Source organism: Pogona vitticeps, chromosome 2 (assembly GCF_051106095.1).
Source record: "Pogona vitticeps strain Pit_001003342236 chromosome 2, PviZW2.1, whole genome shotgun sequence".
Classification (NCBI taxonomy): domain Eukaryota; kingdom Metazoa; phylum Chordata; class Lepidosauria; order Squamata; family Agamidae; genus Pogona; species Pogona vitticeps.
In genome coordinates, this window is record NC_135784.1 from 33,407,440 (window position 1) to 33,429,309 (window position 21,870).

The 21,870-nt window shown below is 46.4% G+C and overlaps 1 protein-coding gene across 2 annotated transcripts in view; it reads left to right on the forward strand.

Moving 5' to 3' along the window:
• The first annotated feature begins 1,449 nt into the window (after window positions 1–1,449).
• Window positions 1,450–21,870, forward strand: part of PLXNB1 (plexin B1) — a 160,638-nt gene continuing 140,217 nt past the window's right edge. The window contains exon 1 of one of the 2 annotated variants that reach the window (XM_020808809.3): window positions 1,450–1,869. The gene's annotated coding sequence lies outside the window, so the exon portion shown is untranslated. Of the gene's footprint in view, window positions 1,870–19,967; window positions 20,038–21,870 lie in introns of those variants that run through there. The other variant, XM_020808810.3, reaches the window with a different exon arrangement.

Here is a 21,870-nt window from a genome sequence, read left to right on the forward strand (position 1 = left end):
AATGCATTAGGGCTTATTTTCAGGGGATGTTTTATTTTTGTCATACACAACCATCTACATTTATTCAAATGCAGTCATGTCATCTTATTCTGGTTGCTGCACAAGGGTGGAGGGCGGAGTTTCACTTAATTAGGGCTTATATTTGGAGTAGGACTTATATTACGAGCATCCTGAAAAATCATACTAGGGCTTATTTTCAGGTTAGGTCTTATTTTAGGGGAAACAGGGTATTTGGCACCAAAAGGATAGCAACATTGGCACCAGTCACAGTTCTGTGGAAGAATGACTTGGATATAATTCAAGTCATTCAAGCACAATCATGTTTCCCATGATACATTTCTGAAGGATGCAACCTGCAGGCGTCTTCGGGCAACCACCGGGGAGCACCGGATCTGCCATGGGGCTTGGCATTGACCAAGTGCTGAGGCAAGAACACCCTGCTGAATCCAGCTCTTGGGCATGGAGTTGGGGTACCTTAGGTAACGCTGGACTCTAGACTGGCTGTAATAGTTACACTTTTCACTCTTTAGCTGCCAACTCCTGCGACGTTGCTGGAACCAGTTGTATTGCTTTTCCATTTCAGCCATGTGGAGAGGGGGGATTTGCTGCTTGGGTAACAGCCTATCCTCCATACTACTTTACCCAGGCTTCATGCTCTGGAGAGGACACTCCTCGATACAGAGCATGTTACCATAGTATCTCGAGACTGAAGGATGCCTATGATGATGATGTCAAGATGTGTTTGACCAGCTTTGCTGTATGTGAGGCCTCTCCTTCTTAGCCCCCCCCATTGCTCTGGAGACTCAACTCTGTCCATGGAGGAAGAATAGGGTGCCCTCTACCTTGGGGGGGGCGGCGGCGACGACGCAGGCTTCTCTTTCCTTACCTCCCTTAAGGGTCAACTATAGGGACTTAGATACCTATAAACGAACCTCTGCTGGAGAGCGGAGAGGAACGAATGGGAGGGTCAACCAGCCCCCCTGGTTGATGCTGGGCCAGCCTGGGCTTTCGGGGTGCAGGCAGTTCCTTCTCGATGGTTCCCACCGCTGATCCCAACGGGGGTCTCCAGCTTGGGCACATCATCACTCTGTGCCTTCGCACAAGGAGCGAGGCTAGTGGAACGGGGGGGGAGGGAGTCGGGAGAGGAGTAGCGCCGGGGTTTGGCTTTTGTCAGCCGGATTCCTCCAACCCCCCTCCTCTCTCTCTCTCTTTCTCTCTCTCTCTCTCCCTCTCTTTGCAGTAGCCGCTAGCTCTCAGCAGGGGCTCCCTCGCCATGCCTTGTTGTTTGCTTTAGCGGCTGCCCGGCCGGAGAACTACTTTCACGCAGGCGGCGGTGGTGGCGGCGGCGCCCTTCCCGGCTTTCTCCCGCTTTTCTCTCTCTTTTTCTCTCTCTCTCTTCCCCCCCCCCCGCCGCCCCGTCCCTTCGCTCGCTCTCTCTGGGTGTCGCTCGCTCCTAGGAAACCCGATTGATCGATAAAGGCGCACGCTCCGGGGCGGCTGGCCGGCTGGCCGAGAGCTTCGCCTTCCTCGCCCTCTCTCTCTCTCTTCCCCCCCCCCCGTCCTCTCCGCGCCACCTGAAGGGAAAGCGGGCCAAGCGGAGGAGGAGGAGGACTCGCCGTGGGCTTGTTTATACAGGCGAATCCGGGAGTTGGAATTCCCCACCGCCAAGGTGCCCGGGATCCGGTGCGGCTGGTGCAAAGCGAACATGGGGTGTATACGCGTGTAAAAGAAGGAGGAGGGAGAAAGGAGAAGCGAAATTTTCCCGCCCGGCCACCCCCATCAACCACCTTGTCATTGTCCTGGAGCAACGAGGTCTTCTCGGGTCCCCCATCCTGCCCCGGGGCGATTTGGCCGGAGATGGCATTTGGGGTGAGTTTCCTGCTTATTTGCTCCATCGCGCCTAATACGTTTCTCGTGCGCTTTTCTGCACGGCGGCTTCGGCGCTCCTGCCCCAACTCTGGAGGAGCGAAACCCGGAGATCTTGTGGGATCAGGCAGGCGGGCGTTTGGTCACTTTGACAATCGTGGGGGGGGGGGGAGGGAAGAAAAAGATCGGCGGTTACCGGCTCTCCCCCCCCTAGGATTTTCCTTTCCACGGATCCTCCTGTTCCCCCCCACCCCCGTGCGCACCAAGTTTTTCTTGAGCGCCCCCATTCATTTTCCCTTCCCCTCCCTCCGTCCCGCGGTCCCCTCGGCTCCTTGCCCTCGAGGCGGTGGCGCCCGCTGCCTTTGAATGGAACTTTTCTTCGCCCGCGGTCAAGGCAGGGCTGGGGGTTTTGGGGGGCGGCTTTTTTTTTGGGCTCCGGTCGCTCAGGTCTTCTTAGGCCGGCCGCTTGCAAGGGTTGCGGGGGGGGGGGGGCGAGGGCGGCGGCGGCAGAATCGCCTCGGGATCGGAGCCGACACAGGAGCGAGAGGCGTGTGCGCCTGGGTGTGTTTGCAGGCACGTCAGTTGGCTGGCCGGCCGCCGCCAAGTCCCGGAGAGAGAGAGGTGTGTTTACCGGAGGTCTCCTCCAGCGCTGGAGAATGACCCCTTTCTTTCCGCCTGGGGTGTGTGCGTGTGTGTGTGAAGCGGCTCCTCGGTCCCCTCCGGCCTCTCCCCCTTTGGCTTCCAACCCATCCCGGGCCGAGCGGGCAAGGAGGGGACGGCGGTGGAGGACGAGGAGGGCGCGTTGCTGGCACTTTTTGAGCCTCGCCAAAGGCACGGCAGGGAGGGTCGCCTCTCCCTTTCCAGCGAGGCCAGCCGCCTCCGCGGAGGGTGGGAGAGCGCTTGGGGGGCTTCGCCGGCATCGCCCTCCGGAGTGGCCCCATCATCAGCTCCTTGTCCCATTTGTCTGGGGAGAAGAGGAGGGGGAGGTGGGAGGGGGGGAAAGCCATCCAGCAGTGAGAGAGACCCTTCCCCTCCGAGGACGGGAGGGCTGGCCTTGGTCCCACCCCCCACCTACCCACCCCCGTCTGCCTCCTTTGTTCAGATGGAGGTGCTTCGGGTCCCCCCCTCGGGAGCTGGCGGCGGCGCTTTCGGAGGAGAGAAACACGAAACCGGCTCGCCCGGGGAAAGCGAAGTGGAGTTGGGAAGGCGGGGAAGGCGGGGAAGGCGGCGGCGGCGCGGGAAGCGAGCCCTTTTCCTGCCGCGCCCCCCTCCCTCCCTCCCTCCTCGGAACCTGCCCGGGTGGGGAACAAGCGCAGGGGTACCCGGGGGGCGGGGGGGGGTGTCCGAGTGTGTGCTCCGGATGGCTTTCTCTCCTTTTCCCGGCTTCTTCGGAAGCGGAGAGGTTGGCTGTGATGTGTGCGATGGAGTGGAAAGTCTGAAGGACTTTGAGAACAAGGGGAAGGTCACCGGAGGAGGGGGGGGAGCTGGAATAGCGAAGCGAAGGCGTGCAAACGCTCCCCTTGCACGGGTCCCGTCCTGTGGCTTTAAGAGGGAGAGCGCCTTTGGGTACAGGAGGCAAAGTCTCGCCTTGTGATCCCTAAGCGCAAAGGATGGTTTTTCCCCCCCTTGCCCAGGAAGAAAGCCTCAGAAAAGTTAAAACTTTACGACAAGGAGCGGGGCCCCCTCCTGCGCACCTCCGTGGCTCAGGATGCAGTGCTGTTGCAAGACCGGGTCAGATTAGAGAATTTTTAAGCCCCTTGTTCCCAATATTGGAGACTGTCTGGGGTTCAAAACAGGCAGAGGTGCCTAATACGAACACGCAGATACTTCAGGCAGATCTTCAAAATCACTTGTTACAGACTTAAATTTAGTCACCCGTTTGTTTGGTGAGTTTTATTTGTTTCCTCCCCAGCCTTTTCCTCCAATGAATTCATGGTGTTATATTATACAGTACATGGCTTTTCTTCCTTTTATTCTCACAGCAGCCCAGTGAAGTAGGTAGAGGCAGGCTCAGAGAGGTTGACTGGCCCCTCAGGGAGTGTTGTGGCTCACTGAGGACTAGAACCAGCATTTCTAATTCTGGCTCTTGACACTTTAATGGCTGCCCTAGGCTGGATCTTTTGTGCTCATCATTCAAGATCAAGAATGCAAATAGGTCAAACCCCCACACCCTGCTGCGTGTTAAGGTGGAGTGAGAAAACAAGGGGCGGTCCCATACTAAGGGTAGTTAAATCATAGTAGTTCATCCAGAATCAAGATTTTAGTTATTTGTTTAAGGCAGATTTTTACTGTCACACATTTTAACGAGTGCTTTCAGATCGAGGCCTCTTAGTAGTATTACCAAGCAAAAGATATTGTGGAGCTGTTCTCTCTGGTTTCTTTTATGGAGAGGAACAAAAAAGATGAAGAAATGGTACGGAACAAACACAGGAGGGCTCCTGGGGGGATCACATGAATAAGACAGGGCAGTTGCATCATCATCATCATCATAATGATAAATCCCATCCAAAAGCACACAAGCTGATACTAATGGGAGCTTCCTTCCCATGTCAAAGAGTAGCTTCAGGAGAGCGGCAGCTTTTGCTGAGATTGTGACCTGGGAGGAAATGTTTCAGTCCCCTTTCCTTTGGGTGCTGTGGTTCCAATCCTGATCAGATTAACAGCCTCCCCTCCCTCAAGTGGCTGTTAGTAGCAATTCTTAGAAGAAAGATACATGCAGTGTTTAACATAACATGTACAGTAGTTTGGAACAGCACCCCGTCCAACTGAACTGCAAGCCTTTGTGTTTGCTTTTTTATAGTCACAAGCAGGAAATGGGAAAAGTGTAATACAAGCGGATTCTCCTGTTCTTTCCCTCACTCTAGGTGGGTCAGGATTGAGACACTATCAGTGTAACAAATGGACATGCAATGTATCAACAGTAATTCAAATTATACTATATTAAGTAAGAGCTTTTTTTTCATTTAGAGTAACTTTTCAAAGTAGTGGAGAGCAATAATCAAGTTATCACCCTGCTGGGAGAGTAAGTGGACACAGCAAGTCAAATAGAGTGGCACACTGTGCTTCTCACTGGCGGTGTGTGAGTTTTGTGTGTTTGTAGCCTGACACAGCAAAGCATATCCAGCCGTCACCTGCTGAATATTAGTGACAGGCGAGCAGAAAATGTAGCCCATGTGACTCTCACAGATTTTACCAATTGATCCTGAGATAGTTCAGTCCAGGGTTAATCTTTCCTGTTGGACTTGTGAAACTGTGTTCTGAAAACACAAAAGTACTGGTTACTGTAATTTGGTGCATCCTGTGTGGTTGTGGTAGTTAAGAGTTTTAGTGGAGACATGGGAGGTCCCGGCTGTAATCCCCACTGAGCCATAAAACTCCCGGGATAATTTCGGACTCCTTCCTCTTTCAGCTTGACCCGTCTTAGAGGGTTGCTGCAAGAATAAGAGTAAGTTGGTGGGGAGAAGGAGAGCAGTACACACCCTCTTGAGCTCGTTAGAAGAAGGGAGGGTAGATACAATGTGCTGATAAAGAAATAATAAGTAAAGCCAGGATCCTGTCCAGGCGAACCCTTGGTGCAAAGGCTATAGCACAGATCATTTGAAGTTTACAGAATTTGTGCAAGGAGGTAACAAGGGCTTCCTTGCACCAATGTAACTTGCTTTAAAAAAAACTGGACTCCATGCTTGCATAAGAGCAATGCTTACAAAATTGGGAGATTCCCCTGCCTCTGCAATGCTAGACCATTAAGTCCTGCCAGTGCAAAGTACAAATACAGCCTTAATGTGTAATAAGTATAACTGAACGTGACCGGTAAAACTACCTAGTTTCTACTTGGTTGACTCTGTAAATGAGAATTTGTGCTTTGGGGGGGAAAGGCAACATTAGGCCCAGTTTTGCTTTGTGTGTGGATTGCCAGGCATTTTCCTTGCAGCTGTGTTAAATGGAAATGAAGAGAGGGTTAGAACGGCATCAAACTCTCTACTGGTAACAGCTGGCCACCTTTATTTCCTTCTGCAAATGTAATACACTGTGGTGTGCGGAGTTGCCAGCAGATGTCACCTCCCTGTGTTGGAGAGCAATCAGGAATAGTATCCCTGAAGATCTGGGGAAGGAGTATCTCCCCTTCTCTTGTTCTCTTTCTCTCTGTCAGTATCTCTCCCGCTGGAGCTGAGCTTGGCGAAGATGGGCTTTGTTAGCCCCCTACCCTCTTATAAGGCAAACCTATTGTCATCATCTGTTGAAGGCCTTTGAGCATCTGCAGCCCACAGCACTTACTGCATTCTCGATTAAACTGACAACACTGCTAGGTCAAAAGTCCAGAATAATAAGGGGGGCTGTGGCTGGGGGGGGTGTTGTGGGGTGGGTTGACTGGGGGAGGAAGGAGCATTCCTTTAAAGAAAGGACATCTGGCAACCCAGCTGCTGGTTATTGGCTCCTTGATTTACTGGGGTCAAGTAGTGGGGCTGAAAATTAGATTATTTAATTAATCAGAAGGCACTGGCATGTGGTGGGGTATGAGGAGAGAACCTCCTACACACATCTCACCAAAGTAATCTCAGATCTGGAGGGGGGGTGTCTTGTAGTGGTGCCACAAAATATTAATTTTTTTTACTACATCTCCCAGAATCCCCAGCTGCTGGCTGTGTTAGCTGGGTGGTTTGGGGAATAGTAGTCCAAACAAATCAAGTTCACAGGTTTTACCTTGAGAACCAGCCAGCCAAATGCACTCTTTGATGTAGGAAATGTCAAGCAAAAGCATTCGTTTACTGAGGTAACTGGTCTATGTTTAGATTCCTCCAGCAAAGGACAGTCCATCACCACTGTAGGGCAGTGGTCCCCAACCTTGGGCCTCCAGATGTTCTTGCACTACAATTCCCAGAAGCCTTCACCACCACCTTTGCTGGCCAGGATTTCTGGGAGTTGAAGTCCAAGAATATCTGGAGGCCCAAGGTTGGGGACCACTGCTGTAGGGTTACTGAGGCGTACTATCAATGGGTTGCATCTGATGGTTAGCCTGATTGGACTCGGCCCATGAGATCCGTAAGATCTGTGTAAGTGTTGACTGAACATGTTCTAGTCATTCAAGGGCTCTACTTTGGTTGGAACTAGCAGCCAAATTTAGCTTAGAAAGTTTTTCCCCCTATGAGTGTTTAACCATAACTCCCTTCTGTAATTTAAACTACAGTGGTGCCTCGCTTAACGGGTGCCCCGTTTAACGACGAAATCGCATAGTGATTAACTTTTTGCTATCGCTTTTGCGATCGCATTGCAGTGTTTTAAATGGGGAAAATCGCTTTGCGATGATCGGTACCGTTTTGCTTACTAATCATCGCAAAGCGATGATTTTTAACAGCTGATCGGCGGTTCCAAAATGGCCGCCGGATAAAAAAAAAATGGCCACCTGCTGTTTTCTGGGATGGATTCCTCGCTTACCGGGCAGCAAAAATGGCCGCCGTATTGAGGATTTTCACTTAAAGGTGAGTCTGAAGCCTATAGGAACGCATTGAAGGGGTTTCAATGCATTCCTATGGGCTTTTTAATATCGCATAGCGACGAAATCGCTTTGCATTGATTTTTGCTGCACCGATTATCATCGCTTTGCGAGGCACCACTGTAATTAGTTCTAGCTCTGCCCAATAAGAGAGCAGAGAACAAATTTTGCTTGCCCTTTGGCTATTTCCATGTCCACACAGCCAACTTCCAGTCTTGTCTTCATAACAATGGGCGTTTTGCCTATTTGGAATCTTATCTGTGGAGTTAATGGTGGCTCATCCATTAGAGCAAGTGGAGCACTGCCCTAACCAGCCATTCCACCTCTGCCTGCACCCTTGACCAAGGCAGAAGGCCTCTGTGTGTGTGTATGTGCATGCTAGCATTAGTGTCAGACAATGCCTGTCTGTGCGCATGTATGAATGTATGAACACCCATGTTTGCCCCTAGCTCCAGTCACCATTGATTTCTGTACCTTACATTCCATCAAGCACAATAGGCAACAGTTTTGACCAATCTATGTATGTGTATGCTCGCTCATGCATGCACATGCATAGGGGAATATACATATGTTTGTATGTCAAGGATGGGCACACTTTAGGCTTCCTTTTCAGTAGAACTCACAGGGAGATTCAGGAACTTGTGCCAAGTCTGCAGCAGTACTTGAGGAAGTAAGAGTGTCTGCAGGAATTTGGGGGTGAGGCAAGGAGGGCAAAGTTACATAGAGGTATGTGACCAAAATTGGCACGTATAGCAAGCACCACAATATGCATGTCTGCCTGTGTACATTAAAATAATAAATACATTTGGATTCAGTGGGATGTAAGTGCCTGCTCCGCGTGGACACCTGTTCTTTTTTAAACACCAGAACTGGAGTTCAAACACAAGATTTCCATGTTCACACACCTTCTGTTTTCTGAGTAGTTTTCTTGATTTTGGTTGCCTTGTTCAGAAGGAAGAAAGAGGCTTTGTTCCTGTTATTAAACCATTGGGATTTACTGCAAATCACTAAGTGATCTACCACTGACCTGCAGGTTCTAAGTTAAATAGGCAACATTGGATGTGAGTGAAATTAGAAATGTTGGGTTTAAGGTGATTGGTAGGAATTTCAAATTTGGTAACTTGGTGTGAGGGTTCAGTCTCTACCTCCCCGTTTCTGTTCAATAAACCAGGCGATATTTTGAATTCAAAAGCTTTCTTGTGTTTTATTTCCTTTTCCAACAATAACGGTTCATTAACATTGTACTTAGATACAGTATTTGCTGGCGTATAAGACAACTGGGATTATAAGACAACCCCCCAACATTTCCACTCAAAATATAGAGTTCGTTATATACTCGCCGTATAAGACTACCCCCTCTTCCGCACACCTTCCACACACCAAATAAAAGGTGCTATTCATTGTCACCATTGTACGGCCGCAGCATGACCGCAGTGCCTTCTGCCCGCCCCTGCATCTCCCTGTGACCGGCACTAGTGCGCAAGTGCGCATGTATGAGCTCTGCGTAGACAAGGGCAGGCCGGAGCACCGCTGCTGCCCGCCGAACAGAACGGGCCGGTCACGTCGAAAAGGCTGGCACCCCTGTCTCGCTACTGATGCTCGCCACGGCTGTGCTGGATACCGCGCAATACTGGACGGTATGTAGAATGAGGCGGGCAGGCATCAGGGGGCTACTATGTACACCGGACGAGCATTGGAAGGCCACTATGGACAGCTATGTCTATCCCAACTGAAGTGCACCCAGCGTATAAGACGACCCCCCCCCACTTGGAGGCATGTTTTTTAGGGCAAAAAAGTAGTCTTATATGCCAGCAAATACAGTAGCTTCTCCTGAGAGACCAATGAGTCCCTCAGGGGCAACCAAAGTTCAGTTTCAAACGGGTTTAAACTCTTAGATTCCCAAGGTCCTGGGGTATGAGGAGTAAGTTCCGGCAAGTCACTTTCCAAAACCTCATCTATGAGTAAGGGTAAGGTTTCTTCATCACCCTCATATCCCCACAACGGTGATCCCTCTCCCTGACCCATTCCCTATGGTCCGAGGGGTATCTCCTCCGACGTGCTTCTTCTACTCGCCATGCCTTTCGTTCTTCAGCTTCTCGGGCGACTGCCTCTCGCTCTTCTCTCAGTCGTCTCCGCCACTCTTAACCCTTTCATTTTGGATACCAACTCTCGGGTGTCTATACTCTGGTGTACCATCCGGGGCGGAGTTGGCGGTGGCATGGTTTGTACTGGCCTTAGGGAGAGACGGCACTCCAATGAGGCTCGTCTCCTGTACTACACTTGGCTTCACAGTTCTTGTTGATACTGCAAAACACGGAGCTCCTGCTGCAAAACTGTGGTAAAGCTTTCACAAGTTTGGGCAGAAAAGAAGAGTGATGGATTTTTTAGTGTTAACTAGGAACCTCAAATCTGTTAGCTGCACAGTTTTGAGTGGTCCTACAAAATTTGCGGAGTTTACATTGCAAAATTTGAGGAAAGTGTTGGAAGGGATCTTTGTAGTTAACAAAACTGAGCCTAATCTACCTTCTGCATTGATGTAGGTATTTTTTAATTTTATTTTATTTCTGTACCTCACCCTCTAGTAGCATGCCACTACTCTGGGCAGTTTTCAACAAAAGGATGGACACAAACATAACAAAAACAACCATCCCCCTACCCACATCACAATAATATATAAAAAAGTGACTGACAGAGAGTACAAGATGGTGGCCATAGACAAAGACAAATGTAAAAAATAAGTAAAGGTAACAATTGTAGAGGAAGGAGGTCCTGAAATGCTTCTCTGAACAGCAAGGTTTGCACATGCTTTCTGAATGTCGGGAGGGTAGGGGCACCTGGGGCACCTCCACAGGCAGGGCATTTCCACAGAGAGGTGGCCACCACCAAGAAGGCCCTACTGGTGGTGGGAGACTTCCTGGCCTCCCTCAGTTTGGCCATCTGCACCATTAGAGCCCATATGTACGTATACAATACACTCATGAAGGGGAAAAATCTTTTTTGGATAAAAAGATGAGTGAATACATCCTGCAAGCTGGTGCACATCCATGAGTACAGGAAGGCCTTTGTGGTCTGAGCCTGCAAGGATTCATGCTGCCTAACTTTATTAATGTTTAATATGCCAGAGGGCTCAGCATTTTAAATGCTAGAAGCAAAAAAAAGGAGAATGGAAACCAAAGCTACCACAATATGTTTGTGCCAGGTTGACCTATCTGATTCTTGCCCTAAAAAAGAACATTGCATAACATCCTTGCAAATATGCATGGATATTAAAGATTCATTGCTGGGCTGGAGAGACAAAGGGTGGCGATCCACAGCCCTCTGGGCAGATGGCATAGAAACGGGGAAGCCTCTTTTGTGCAGGATAGCTCTGTGCAAGGGAGTCACTGCAGAAATATAATCAGGACGGTTAGACCAATACCGAGAGCCCGAGAAGACGTGACGGTGCAGCCTCATGTATTTTTATTTACATATCTGCTTTGTTCACAAATAAAACAGAGGGTCCTGTGGGCTGAGACGGGAATGTCTGCTTTTGGCATGAAGTGGAACAAATTGGTAAGGGGATCTAAAGCATGCCTTTTCCTTCCTGCACTGTGCTCTGTTGTTCGAAGCCTTTTTATTCCCCAGCCCACCCTATTTTTAAGAGCAGGGCAAGGAAGAAAATTGCTTGAAGCAATAGAACGCAGCAAGAGGTAAGGCAAAAGTGGGAGTGAAAGTGTGCCTTCCTTCCTTCCTTCTTCTCTTCTATTTCATATTTATTTGTTTATTTCAGGTATTTATAGATGGCTTGATTAAGTTCTGAGCACGACACGGAGTGGTTTGCATCAATGAATAATTAACCCACTTAACCCAAAATACAAGCCCACAAAGAATAATACATTACATTAAATTTAATAGGGGCGGCAGCACGAGACAAAACTATACATTAACATAAATGAGGATGTCTTTAAATATTCTCAGAGGAGAGCAGTCTTTAACATCATCAGCATCATAGAATTGCAGAGCTGGAAGGGACCCTGTGGGTTATTGAATCCAGCACCTGTCAAGGAGGCCTAGTGGGGAATTGAACTCCCAACCTCTGGCCCCAATCACGGAGCTATCCAGGAGTTCCCTTGTCTCATTAAAGGACAGGAGAGATGGGGCCTCCTGACATACTCCTGGTGGGAGCACATTCTTTAGAGATGGGGCCACAGCCAAAGAAGCACAATTTCTTGTAACTGTTTTTCCCCCCTTCCCTCAGTGTGGCCACCCACAGAAGCAAGGCCTGTGAGGAACGGGTGGTTTGGGCCCATGTTTTGAGAGAAAGATGCTCCAACAGATAAGGTTGCCTCAGACCATTGAGAGCTTTCAGAGCCTCAACCAACAAATAAGTTACTGTACCATCAGCTCAAAAAAAAATTCAGGCTACTGGAAGCTTGGGAAAACCTCCCTTTTCGGACACACTGGCTGGGAATCCTGGGAGAGAGGTTGTTCTGATGCTACTCTTAATTCTGCTAACATTTAAGGTGCTCACAAAAGCTCAGCCTCTGGGGGTCTTTCAAGCCAAGAAAGGAAAATGGAGACTGGAAAGCTTCTCCTCCCTTGCTTTTATATATGATTGGTAGCAGTTTCAACCTGCCCTGCTCATGTGGGTGTAAAAAGTAGTGGGGTGCCTCTGCAGCAGATTAGAAAAAGGACTTCAGGTGCTCACACAGTTCAAGATACCACTATCATTAGGAAAGTCTGAAAATTTGATTTTTAGTCCCTCTTTAGCATTAAGCTGCTCTCATAATAGCAAATATTAGTACTGTATCAAATTGAAGCAGTCACATGGCGTGACATTCACCAAAGTCAACAAGCCTAAGTGGTAGGTGGAGGATTTCCTGAAGCAGCCAAGAATCTAAACTGGCTGAATGTAAGCTTTCCTTAACCCTAGATCAGTGTGTCTAACATGTGCCGGTCGGGTAGAGTTGAAGAAGAGTCACCCAAAGTTGGAAAGCACATCCGTTATAGAAGAGATTTGGCAGAACTCTGTTGTAGTTGTACGAGGGGGTAGCCATGTTAGTCTGTGGAAGGATTCTAGGTGAAAAACAAAATAAAAAGTCAAAGAAGACCATAACATGGTGGCATTTTGAAGACTATTATATATTTTTAATGTGAGCTTTTGTGGACAAGTCCAGTTCATCAGTCTTATTACTCTGTTGTGTAATTCATAATATATTTGCAAGCATCCCCATTCTGTATTGTGACTGAGATGATTCCTATTATTTGGCCCACTGTCCTATTATTTAAGGATGGAGAGACTTGATGCTAATTCGGTCTGGAGCTTGGGAAAATTACTTTTAAAAAAATTTCAATTCCAAAAATTTCCTAGCTAATCTGACCGTTATCATGCAAGCTCTGAATAGATTCGTGGTGGGTTGGTTTTTTAGAAGTGGTGTATCCACTGGCCAGGCGCAACTACAAATTATAAATAAAAATAAAGAATTATTTAGCATAAAGAAAAAGGGAGCCTGCGAGTCTAGAACGTAGTTGGTTTTCAGTGTCAAAACTGATAGGCACTCACTGTTTTTTCTCACAAAAGTCCACTTCTTATTCACCTGACATATTCATCATTTCAGCCTTCCAGATTAGACAAGCAAAGAGAATATTTTATCACTGCTATTGTTAGGAGAATTGATGTCAAAGACCCTTGCTGTGATGCACTGCAGATCACCCAGAGAACTACCAGTAAATCCTCATTTACTCTCTGTCCTCCCCAATCCATATTTACAACAATTCTTTGCTATGGCATAACTTGATTAGTAAAATTAGCATGGAGCTGTGTAAGAGAAATCCATATTACACAGTGTTCAGGTTTCTTAAGCTGATTTTCCATCACCTCCCCTTCTCTTCTGCAGATTAGCTGGACAGGTTAATAATTAACCAGTCCCTCTCTGCCTCTCCTCCCACATCTGTTGCAGTTTTGTAAAATCTCATTTAGGAAACCGCCTTGTGAAAGAGTTCCCCCTCCCTCCTCCTGGTACCACAGTGTTAATCTCTTGGGAGAATATGATGGCATAGAAATCTCCCTGGACTCCTTTATGTGGCTCGCTTCATCTCTGGCCACAGCCCCTCTGTTGTTTTTTTTTTCTAACAATGGACAAGGCACCATACTCTGGTGATGAATGAAGATCAGGAGGAAGGTGTGGCTTGGAAAGTCCAGGTGGGAAGGATGGACAAAAGGTTTCCTTGTGTGTGTGTGTGTGTGTGTGTGTGTGTGTGTGTGTGTGTGTGTGTGTGTGTGTGTGTGTGTGTGTGTGTGTGTGTGTGTGTGTGTGTGTGTGTGTGTGTGTGTGTGTGCATGTGCGTGCACGCACATGTGTGCATGTGTGCACAGTGGGTGGCAGGGACTAGATTATAAAGGCAAGTAAAGAAACAGTTATGTTTGGGAAATTTGTGTTTAGATGTGCACAGAAAACAATACAATGTGATTAGTCTATAGAATCTGGAATACAAAGTGAATTGGCCGCCTCAGGCAGCAGACATAAACTGTTCTGAAAGAGTAGCAAAAGTACAGTCAGGTAATTTATTATACCGTATTTTTCGCACCATAAGACACACTTTCCCCCCACAAAACAGGGGTTGGAAAGTCTGTGCGTCTTATGGAGCGAAGAAAACAGATTATATTTTCCTGTTTTCTTCTCCTAAAAAATTGGTGCGTCTTATGGAAAGGTGCGTCTTATGGAGCGAAAAATACGGTAGCTATAATATTACTTCCAGGGATAGGGAGAGATGCTTATGGGGTTTTCTGCTTTATATGCCAAAGTAAGTTGTCTGGCTTTAAGTACGATGCACCTTGGTGTGAAGGGGGATGCATTTTTTTTGTTTTTGATGCCTGAGGCAACTGAATGTCCAAGAAATGCCTGTTAAGAGAGTCCATAGTGCGTACATGGTTTGAATCACAAATTTAATGCCAAGTTCTGTTTGCAATCTGAAAGACCTTGGGCAGAGAAATGGGAAATGTGGTTGTGTAAGCCTACAGTGTCCATATGATGTGCACTAAATGTTGCATGAGTCTGTAGAGTGCATACAGCGTATATTAAATAGACAACAGTGACCGAAGTTATCTGTGTTGACAGGCATCGATAGAATCCCCTCTGTTCCTCCTCACAAAACCCCCCACACTTCCCAGGATTCATTTTGGCAGGCGATGAAATAATCATGAGTCATCAAGTAAATTCTGACTTGTGTTGATCTCTTTCTGAGTTTTCCAGGTAGAGAGTATTCAGAAGTTCCCTTCTTCCGAGGGTGCCCCTTGGACTATGCACCTTGCCCAACGCAACATGGGCTGGCTCTACTTATAGAAGGCATAGTGGGGAATTGAACTCCCAGCCTCTGGCTCCACAGCCAGATACCTAAATTATTCATCTGTTCAGTCAGCTATAGCAAGAATTTAAAAATTTGTGAGGAAAGGTTAAACATGCATAAGTGTCTATATTTAGCCCACTGAGGCCACTCTGAAGAGCCTAAGGGGTCACAAAGTGCAACCTTCTGATCTAGTTGGACCACAGCTCCCAGCATTCCTCACCATCAATAATATTGACTAGGGCTGATGGAACCTGCAGTCTAACAAGATCTGATGGGCCATACTTTGCCTGATCTGACTAGTAGCTGTCTGTGACAGGACTGGGCCAACTGGAGACACACACACACACACACACACACACAGAGAGAGAGAGAGAAAGAGAGAGAGAGAGAGAGAGAGAGAGAGAGAGAGAGATGTTATTGGACTCCCAATTTTCATAAGCCCCAGCCAGAATGATTGGTCTCATTCATACTTTTGAATGAGACCAATCTCTGTTGAGTCCACAGACTCTCCCCTGTAGGAATAGTTCTTCATTGTCTGGAAGGTCAGAGGTCCCCTATATTTCTGTAAGGCTACCTCGTGTCCTTTTTTAAAAGATAACAGCAGCATAAAAGCATTTAAAATAAATATAAATAAATAAAGCCTCAGTCTGGGGGGGGGGTATAACCCAATCCTCCTGCTTGAGAGCCATCAGCTCAGAAGAAATCTTTATGCCCTAGTTGAGAGATCTGGGAGTGGTAATTCCAGGAACTAACCTTTCCAAGTTTTTACACCAGAATTCATACTTTAGAGAGGATAACTTTAAAAGAGTGTAACTTTTATTTGAGGAGGTTGTGCACATAGAATGCTGTTGCTTGAGAAGTTCAAGGCAATCTTCATTCTTTCATTACTGAAGAAGAATATAAGACCAACTCAAGGCCGGATAAAATGCATCTTTATCTTCTAGTCCTAAACGGGTTATCCAGAGAAAGCTCTCCTGGATTTAAGTGGAATGATTGAGCATGTTAATAAGCATCACCCAGTCAAAGCTCAGCACTTGAATGTTTTGTAAAGTGGAGGAGAGTGAAAGCTGAGCCTGTGAGGGGTGACCTGCTCTGTATGCGCCCTGTAGTTGTGTGTCCACAGTTAGTTCGGCATCCTTCAGTCTCGAAAGACTATAGTAATGTACTCTGTATGGAGGACTTGGAACAGTGTCTAGTGTGGCTGAGAAGGCCAATTCGAGAGTGGCAATCCCTTCCACACTGAGGACAAATCCAGTCTGTCCCCTGTCCAGCTCTCTGCTTTTGCTGCTTTTGTGACTTCCTCTTCACCTCGGCCTGCTGGACAAGGGTCTCTTCAAATTGGGAGAGGCCGTGATGCAATGCCTGCCTCCAGGCTGAACGCTCAGATGTCAGGGTTTCCCATCTGTTGAGGTCTATTCCTAAGGCCTTCAGATCTCGCTTGCAGATATCCTTGTATCGCAGCTGTGGTCTCCCTCCAACATCTTGTTTAAGACTCCCCACTATGCACCAAAATAACAAAAGGAGAGAATAGGGCTTTTCTTGAAGTTAAAGGATGAAGAAAACCCGCTCCCCACTTGTCATAACATTCAATTAAATTCACAGCTTTGGAATTATATCTTGTCTTACTCTGTTGCCATATTTACCTTTCCCTGCCATTATTCTTTCTTCTTCTTCTTCTTGTGCCCCCTGAATGTCCTGTTTCGTACCCATGAGGGGTACATGGACCATGGGTTGGGAATCACTGCTTTAGAAGGAAATGTCTGAACCCTCCCCCTTCTGTTGTCATTTACTTCATGTGTGTTTGCTGGAGACTTGGGTGAAGCTCTACACCACTGGTTCTTAACCTTGGGTTACTCAGGAGTTTTGGACTGCAACTCCCAGAAGCCTTCACCACCAGCTGTCCTGACTGGGGTTTCTGGGAGTTGCAGTTCAAAAGCATCCGAGTAACAAAGGTTAAGAACCACTGCTCTACACTGTCATATTCCAGCTTACTACGTACAGGTGTGAATACTGGACATCGAGGAAAGGTGGCAGGAAAATTTATTCCATTCCAAATGTGGCACTGGAAAAGAGATTTTCAGATACTATGAACTGCTAGAAAGGCAAATAAGCAGGTTCCATACTAAATGAAGTCTGAACTCTCTCTAGAAGCAAAAACTATTGAGGTTGTCCTATTTTAGATGTGCCAGGAGATGTGAGAAACAGATAAAGAGGACATAAATAGGTGAGAGAAACCAGTGAATTCAGGGAAATAGTGAATTGATGGGAAAATACGGTTGAGCATTTGGTGCTTGGCGGTGCTCATACCCTGCTTGACTGGAGACTCCAGTTTTGCTTCTGGGCATATTATTTGCCAGAGAACAATTTGTCTTTTGAAGGTGTCCTCTATTTAATGGTCTGATTTAAAGATAAGAATCGTAAGGAGGGAAAATAAGGAAGAGGTTGAGTAGTCCTTAAGATTACACAGATGTAACAGTGGGTGATGCCTTTTATTGGACCAATTTAAAAAAATCAAATTGCAAGCTTTTGTGGACGAATTCCATTTCATCAGGCTAAGCACCACCGCTTCATGGACAGTGCAGAAAATTGTAGAAAATTGTTCTGTATACAGTATATAGATTAGCACATAGGACTTTATGCAACTCATTGTTCTCTCTAATTCCACTTCTTGATTATTCATATCCTCTTTTTTGGTAAAGTGACCACTTTGCATGAGTATGGATAATGTTTGTTATTACGCATTGGTCTTGGAAAAGTTAAGTTTTAGTGCTGAAACTCTGAGGATCCCTCATCAGTGGGGCCTCTGGAAGTTGTAGTCCAGAAAAGTAACCTTTCCAAGCTTTATGTTAGATCAGAATTACTTTTTTGAACTGTAAAACAAACAAGGTCCCATTGGAGAACATTTAATGATAGTGAAATATGTTATAATTGACTAGTCCTGCTTAATCAATCTAGCTCTTATTCTGAGCCAACTGCAGTTCCTGAGTAATCTTCAAAGACACTTAAGTGATTCACAAGCATACTCACACTTTATTGTAAACACACCCAATTCCTGAGGCTGTAGGTAAGTAACAGTATATTTCAAAACAAATAAAATATGTAGCCTCAGGAATGTAATAAGCTGATAAAAATGAAATTAAACCCTGTCCTTGGTAGCATTATCCTCTGTTGCCAAGGGACAGCCCATATTAAGGTGCTAGATTGCTTCCAGAATGCTTGAGCTTTGAAATAGCCTCTAGAGAAAGATATTTCACTTCATTGTATTCACGAAGGCTTTTCTTCCATTGTATTTCCCAAAAAACCCACAACAACCATTTCACTTCTTGTTGGTCTGAAATCTGTCTAACCTAGTACCCTGTCTTGAAAAGTTACTAGTCTCTGGACTAAATGCTGTACTAGAAATAGACATTTGGTCTGAACTAACATAGCTGTCTTTAACTCGGCACAATATTTCACTTAACTGATGCAGAGACTGGTGAGTTTTGGAGAGGTGTTGAGTTAGGCAGATTATAGTCCAGCCTGAGGGATGAAATACCTTTCTCTACCAAAACCTAAAAGAAAAATAATAACGAAAAAGAAAGAAAGAATCAATCAATCATACATACATACATACAAACAAACCATAAAAACTGTTATATTTTAATGTGAGCTTTTGTGGATAGATCCATGATTATTCAGACATATTGCGTGAAATACAGTAAAATACAGAGATCACAAGTAAAACATTCATGCCGGCTTTCACAGAAGCAGTAATTTATGACCTTGTGTTTGGTGTTGTTTTGAACTCTGGCTGTAAACATTCCCACAAGAGGAAGAAAAAAGAATGCAAGACAAGAGCATGAATGATTTACTTGTAATCTTTATATTTTTATAGTATCTCACTTGATATGTCTGAAGAAGTAGAACTATTCCTCAAAACCTCACATTAAAATATAACAGCCTTTAAGGTGCCACAAGTTTTTGTCTTTTTTATTGTTTTTTTTTATTTCCTTTTGGGTTTTGCCTCAAAAGCTTGCAGAGACTAACATGCCTGCCTCTTCTGTATCTTTCTCTAGAGGCGCTTTTTAAAAAAAAACAAGCATTTTTGAGAGCTGTCTGCCACTCAAAAGTCCTCAGACGGGCTGTCCCGGAGGGTTTGCTGAAGCATCTGCGTTTTAGGCAGTAGAGGGGAAAGGGTCGTCAGCCCCACCCACCCCTCCACACCCACTGTCAGGAGAAGCCTTCGGCTTCCTCAAGAAGGTCCCACTGCATAGGTTGCTCCAGAGAGCGCCTCTGTCACCACTTTCCCCTCGTGGCTGGTGAGGCAAGTCTTCTCAAAGCCACTGCCCGCCAGATGTCCCTCTCTGAGGGAGGCCCTTAAGAAGAAAATGGTCCTGTGGCCAGAGCCACACTGGTTACAAAAAAAGGGAGAGACCGTGCAGCTATCCAGAGAGCTGCCAAATCACTCTTGTGGGGGGGCCCTTCCTTAGGGCGATGCATGATGGAAAGGCATCCCAGCGGCTCATGATATATAAGCAGTCCCCCTGGCCCTCTCTCCCATAATGCCTCATTCTCAGGAAGCCCCTCTCCTTAGAGCAAGTTAGTCCTAGTCTAGACAGCTGTGCTGCCTGCTCCTCTCCAGGCTCACACCAATCTACTAGGAACAAGCCCACCTGCTTCTCCTGCCTCAGGCAGAGGGATCTCTTGCACCACCGCGACCCCCCTCCAGCTCTGTCGGGTTACTTACGATACCACTGGGGAGTTCCCAGGCAGGGCATGATGTGAACAGCCCTTCCCTGTGGTTCTGTCACTGGCATCTGTTCATAAATCAGGAAGCTGAGTAAAGGGTGTCTCCTTCAAGCTGTCAGGACTGAGAGCCATTGATAGGCCCATCTTCTCTTAATCTCACTAATCCTTGAGAGACGGGGGGGGGGGAGCCCTTTATTTTGTGAAGCATAAGTGGCATCTTCTTCCTTCCTTGCACTCTGTTACCTTTCGAACTAAGTGCAAATGCTGTCCTTCAGTGGCCCCCAAGGCAAAAGTGTGTGTGTGTGGGGAATTATGCTCGGGGGGGGGGGAAGCACAGCAAATAGCACCAGTTCAATATCTGATTCCACTAACTGGAGACATTTGCAGCTACAATCTAGTCCTTTTAGCACCTGCACCCACGTTAATGTGAGAGGAGCAGCTGCTGAGGCAGAAAAACCATTGGGCATTTCGCGGTGCGGAAATTGGTGCCTCAGGCTCGGCAGAGGAAGCGGTATCAGAATAATTCCAGGGAATGGCTAGAGGGTACTAAAGCTGTTACAGTTGTTAAAGCTAAGGCAGTTTCAGCTTGACTGGAGCCCTGACGAGAGATGATGGCAGAGCCCCAGGTAAGCTCCTTTGAGGTTCCTGAAGTGCCGTTTTGGAAGGATGAATAGGATGTCAGTGTAATTAAGTTGAAACCAAACAACATAACTGAATAATGCAGCCATAGAGATATAGATTAAGCTGGAATTCTGTGAAGGAGCACTCAGAAACAAAGCAATCGTTTTATCACTCATAAATAATAATGTGGCTTCCTAGCCATCTTGTGGCTTGTGAATAATACTATTTATTACATTTATTTTTCATGTCATTTCCCTCCAAGGAGTTCAGACTAGCATGTATGATCGTTTTCCACACCCTTTTATTCTCCTGACAACCATGTGAGGTGAGTTAGTTTGCATCCGGAAGCTTCAAAGCAGAAAAGGGTGTGAACTAAAGTGGCTATATGCAACAGAAGGCAAGTCGCCTGTGTATTTAGTAGTAATGTGGAGGTGGAAATTTCAGCAGATGAAATTTGAATGAGGAAACCAAAACAAAGCCAAAGGAAAAGGTGCAGCTTATATACTGCCCCATAGCACTTTAAATATTATCTGGGTGGTTTACAGATTAATTATGCCGGCTACACATTGCCTCCCCAGCAAGATGAGTATTTAGTTTACTGACCTTGGAAGAATGGAAGGCTGTCAGCCTTGAGCCAGCTACATGAGCATTCTGGGATCAAAGTCAGGCCATGAGCAGAGTCTTGCCTGCAATACTGCAGTTTAACCACTGTGCCATGAGGAGTAACACAAGCTGGCCTTCCATCTTCTGTATGGCTATTAATTTCATAAGAGCCCTGCCGTGTTTTTCATATGACCATTTTTGAACCATAGATTTCCCAGTGTTGGACTTGGTCTAGTGTTTAATATACTCAATTCTCCAAAGCTTCATCTAGATGCAGTGACAACCATAGTTGAGCCTGTTCTTTTTCAGACTCTTGGGCTCTTCCCCTGTGGCACAGCCATGAGGAAGAGTTAAGAAGTTTTTGCATTGTTTGCTCCAAGGTAGAGAGTACTCAGAAATGGGTTACCATTCTGTACTTCTGGAGGCAGCCTAGGATTGCCCAAGGCTACATAGGCTGACTCTGCAGGCAGGAGTAGGAAATGTTGGGAGCTGCAATTCAACAACATTTGTGAGGCCACACTTTGGCCACCTTTGTTTTGTGGTTTGTGGATAATGCTAAACTGCAATTAATTTTTTAAAAATCCCCACTTTCCTTGCAGTGTTCTGGAAGAGGAAGGTGAGGAGAATGTGTCATCCAGAGCTTGCCTAGGTTTGTTGCCATCTTGATAAACCATGGTTTATCTGATCATAGTGTCAACCCACAGCCAGTGGCTGTGAAGTTATGCCTTGGAAATTGTATCAGTTATTAATACGTAATGATGTATTTTGCCTTTTACAGTATACTTGGCCTGAAGTTTGTTATTCTTATTGTGTCCCTTTTATATGAAACAAGGAAATCGGAAAGAAATTGGCTCACCCTGCTTATCTCCAGGAATCCCAAAGACCTCTTAACCCGGACAGAGCAGTTAAATATGCTTTCTTTCTGACATTTCCTGACGTGGTTTCACCACTAATATCTCTCTGAGTTTTGAACCGGAACAGATGGAGCTTTGTCAAATAGGATTTTGAGAGAGGTGGATTCATACGAGCTAGACCGGAGAGGTACACACCGAGCGCATCTGAGGCTGGAAGGAAGCCTTTATGCATAAAATGGGAAAAGCGCTCCTGTGGTAATGGTGAATGGAGACACCTGCCTCATCGTTAACTGTCAAGATGCACTATCGCTGTAGCCTGCTGGGCCTATTGTAAAAATAATAGGCAGGAGGGATACTTGTAACAGCAAATTATCTGTCAAA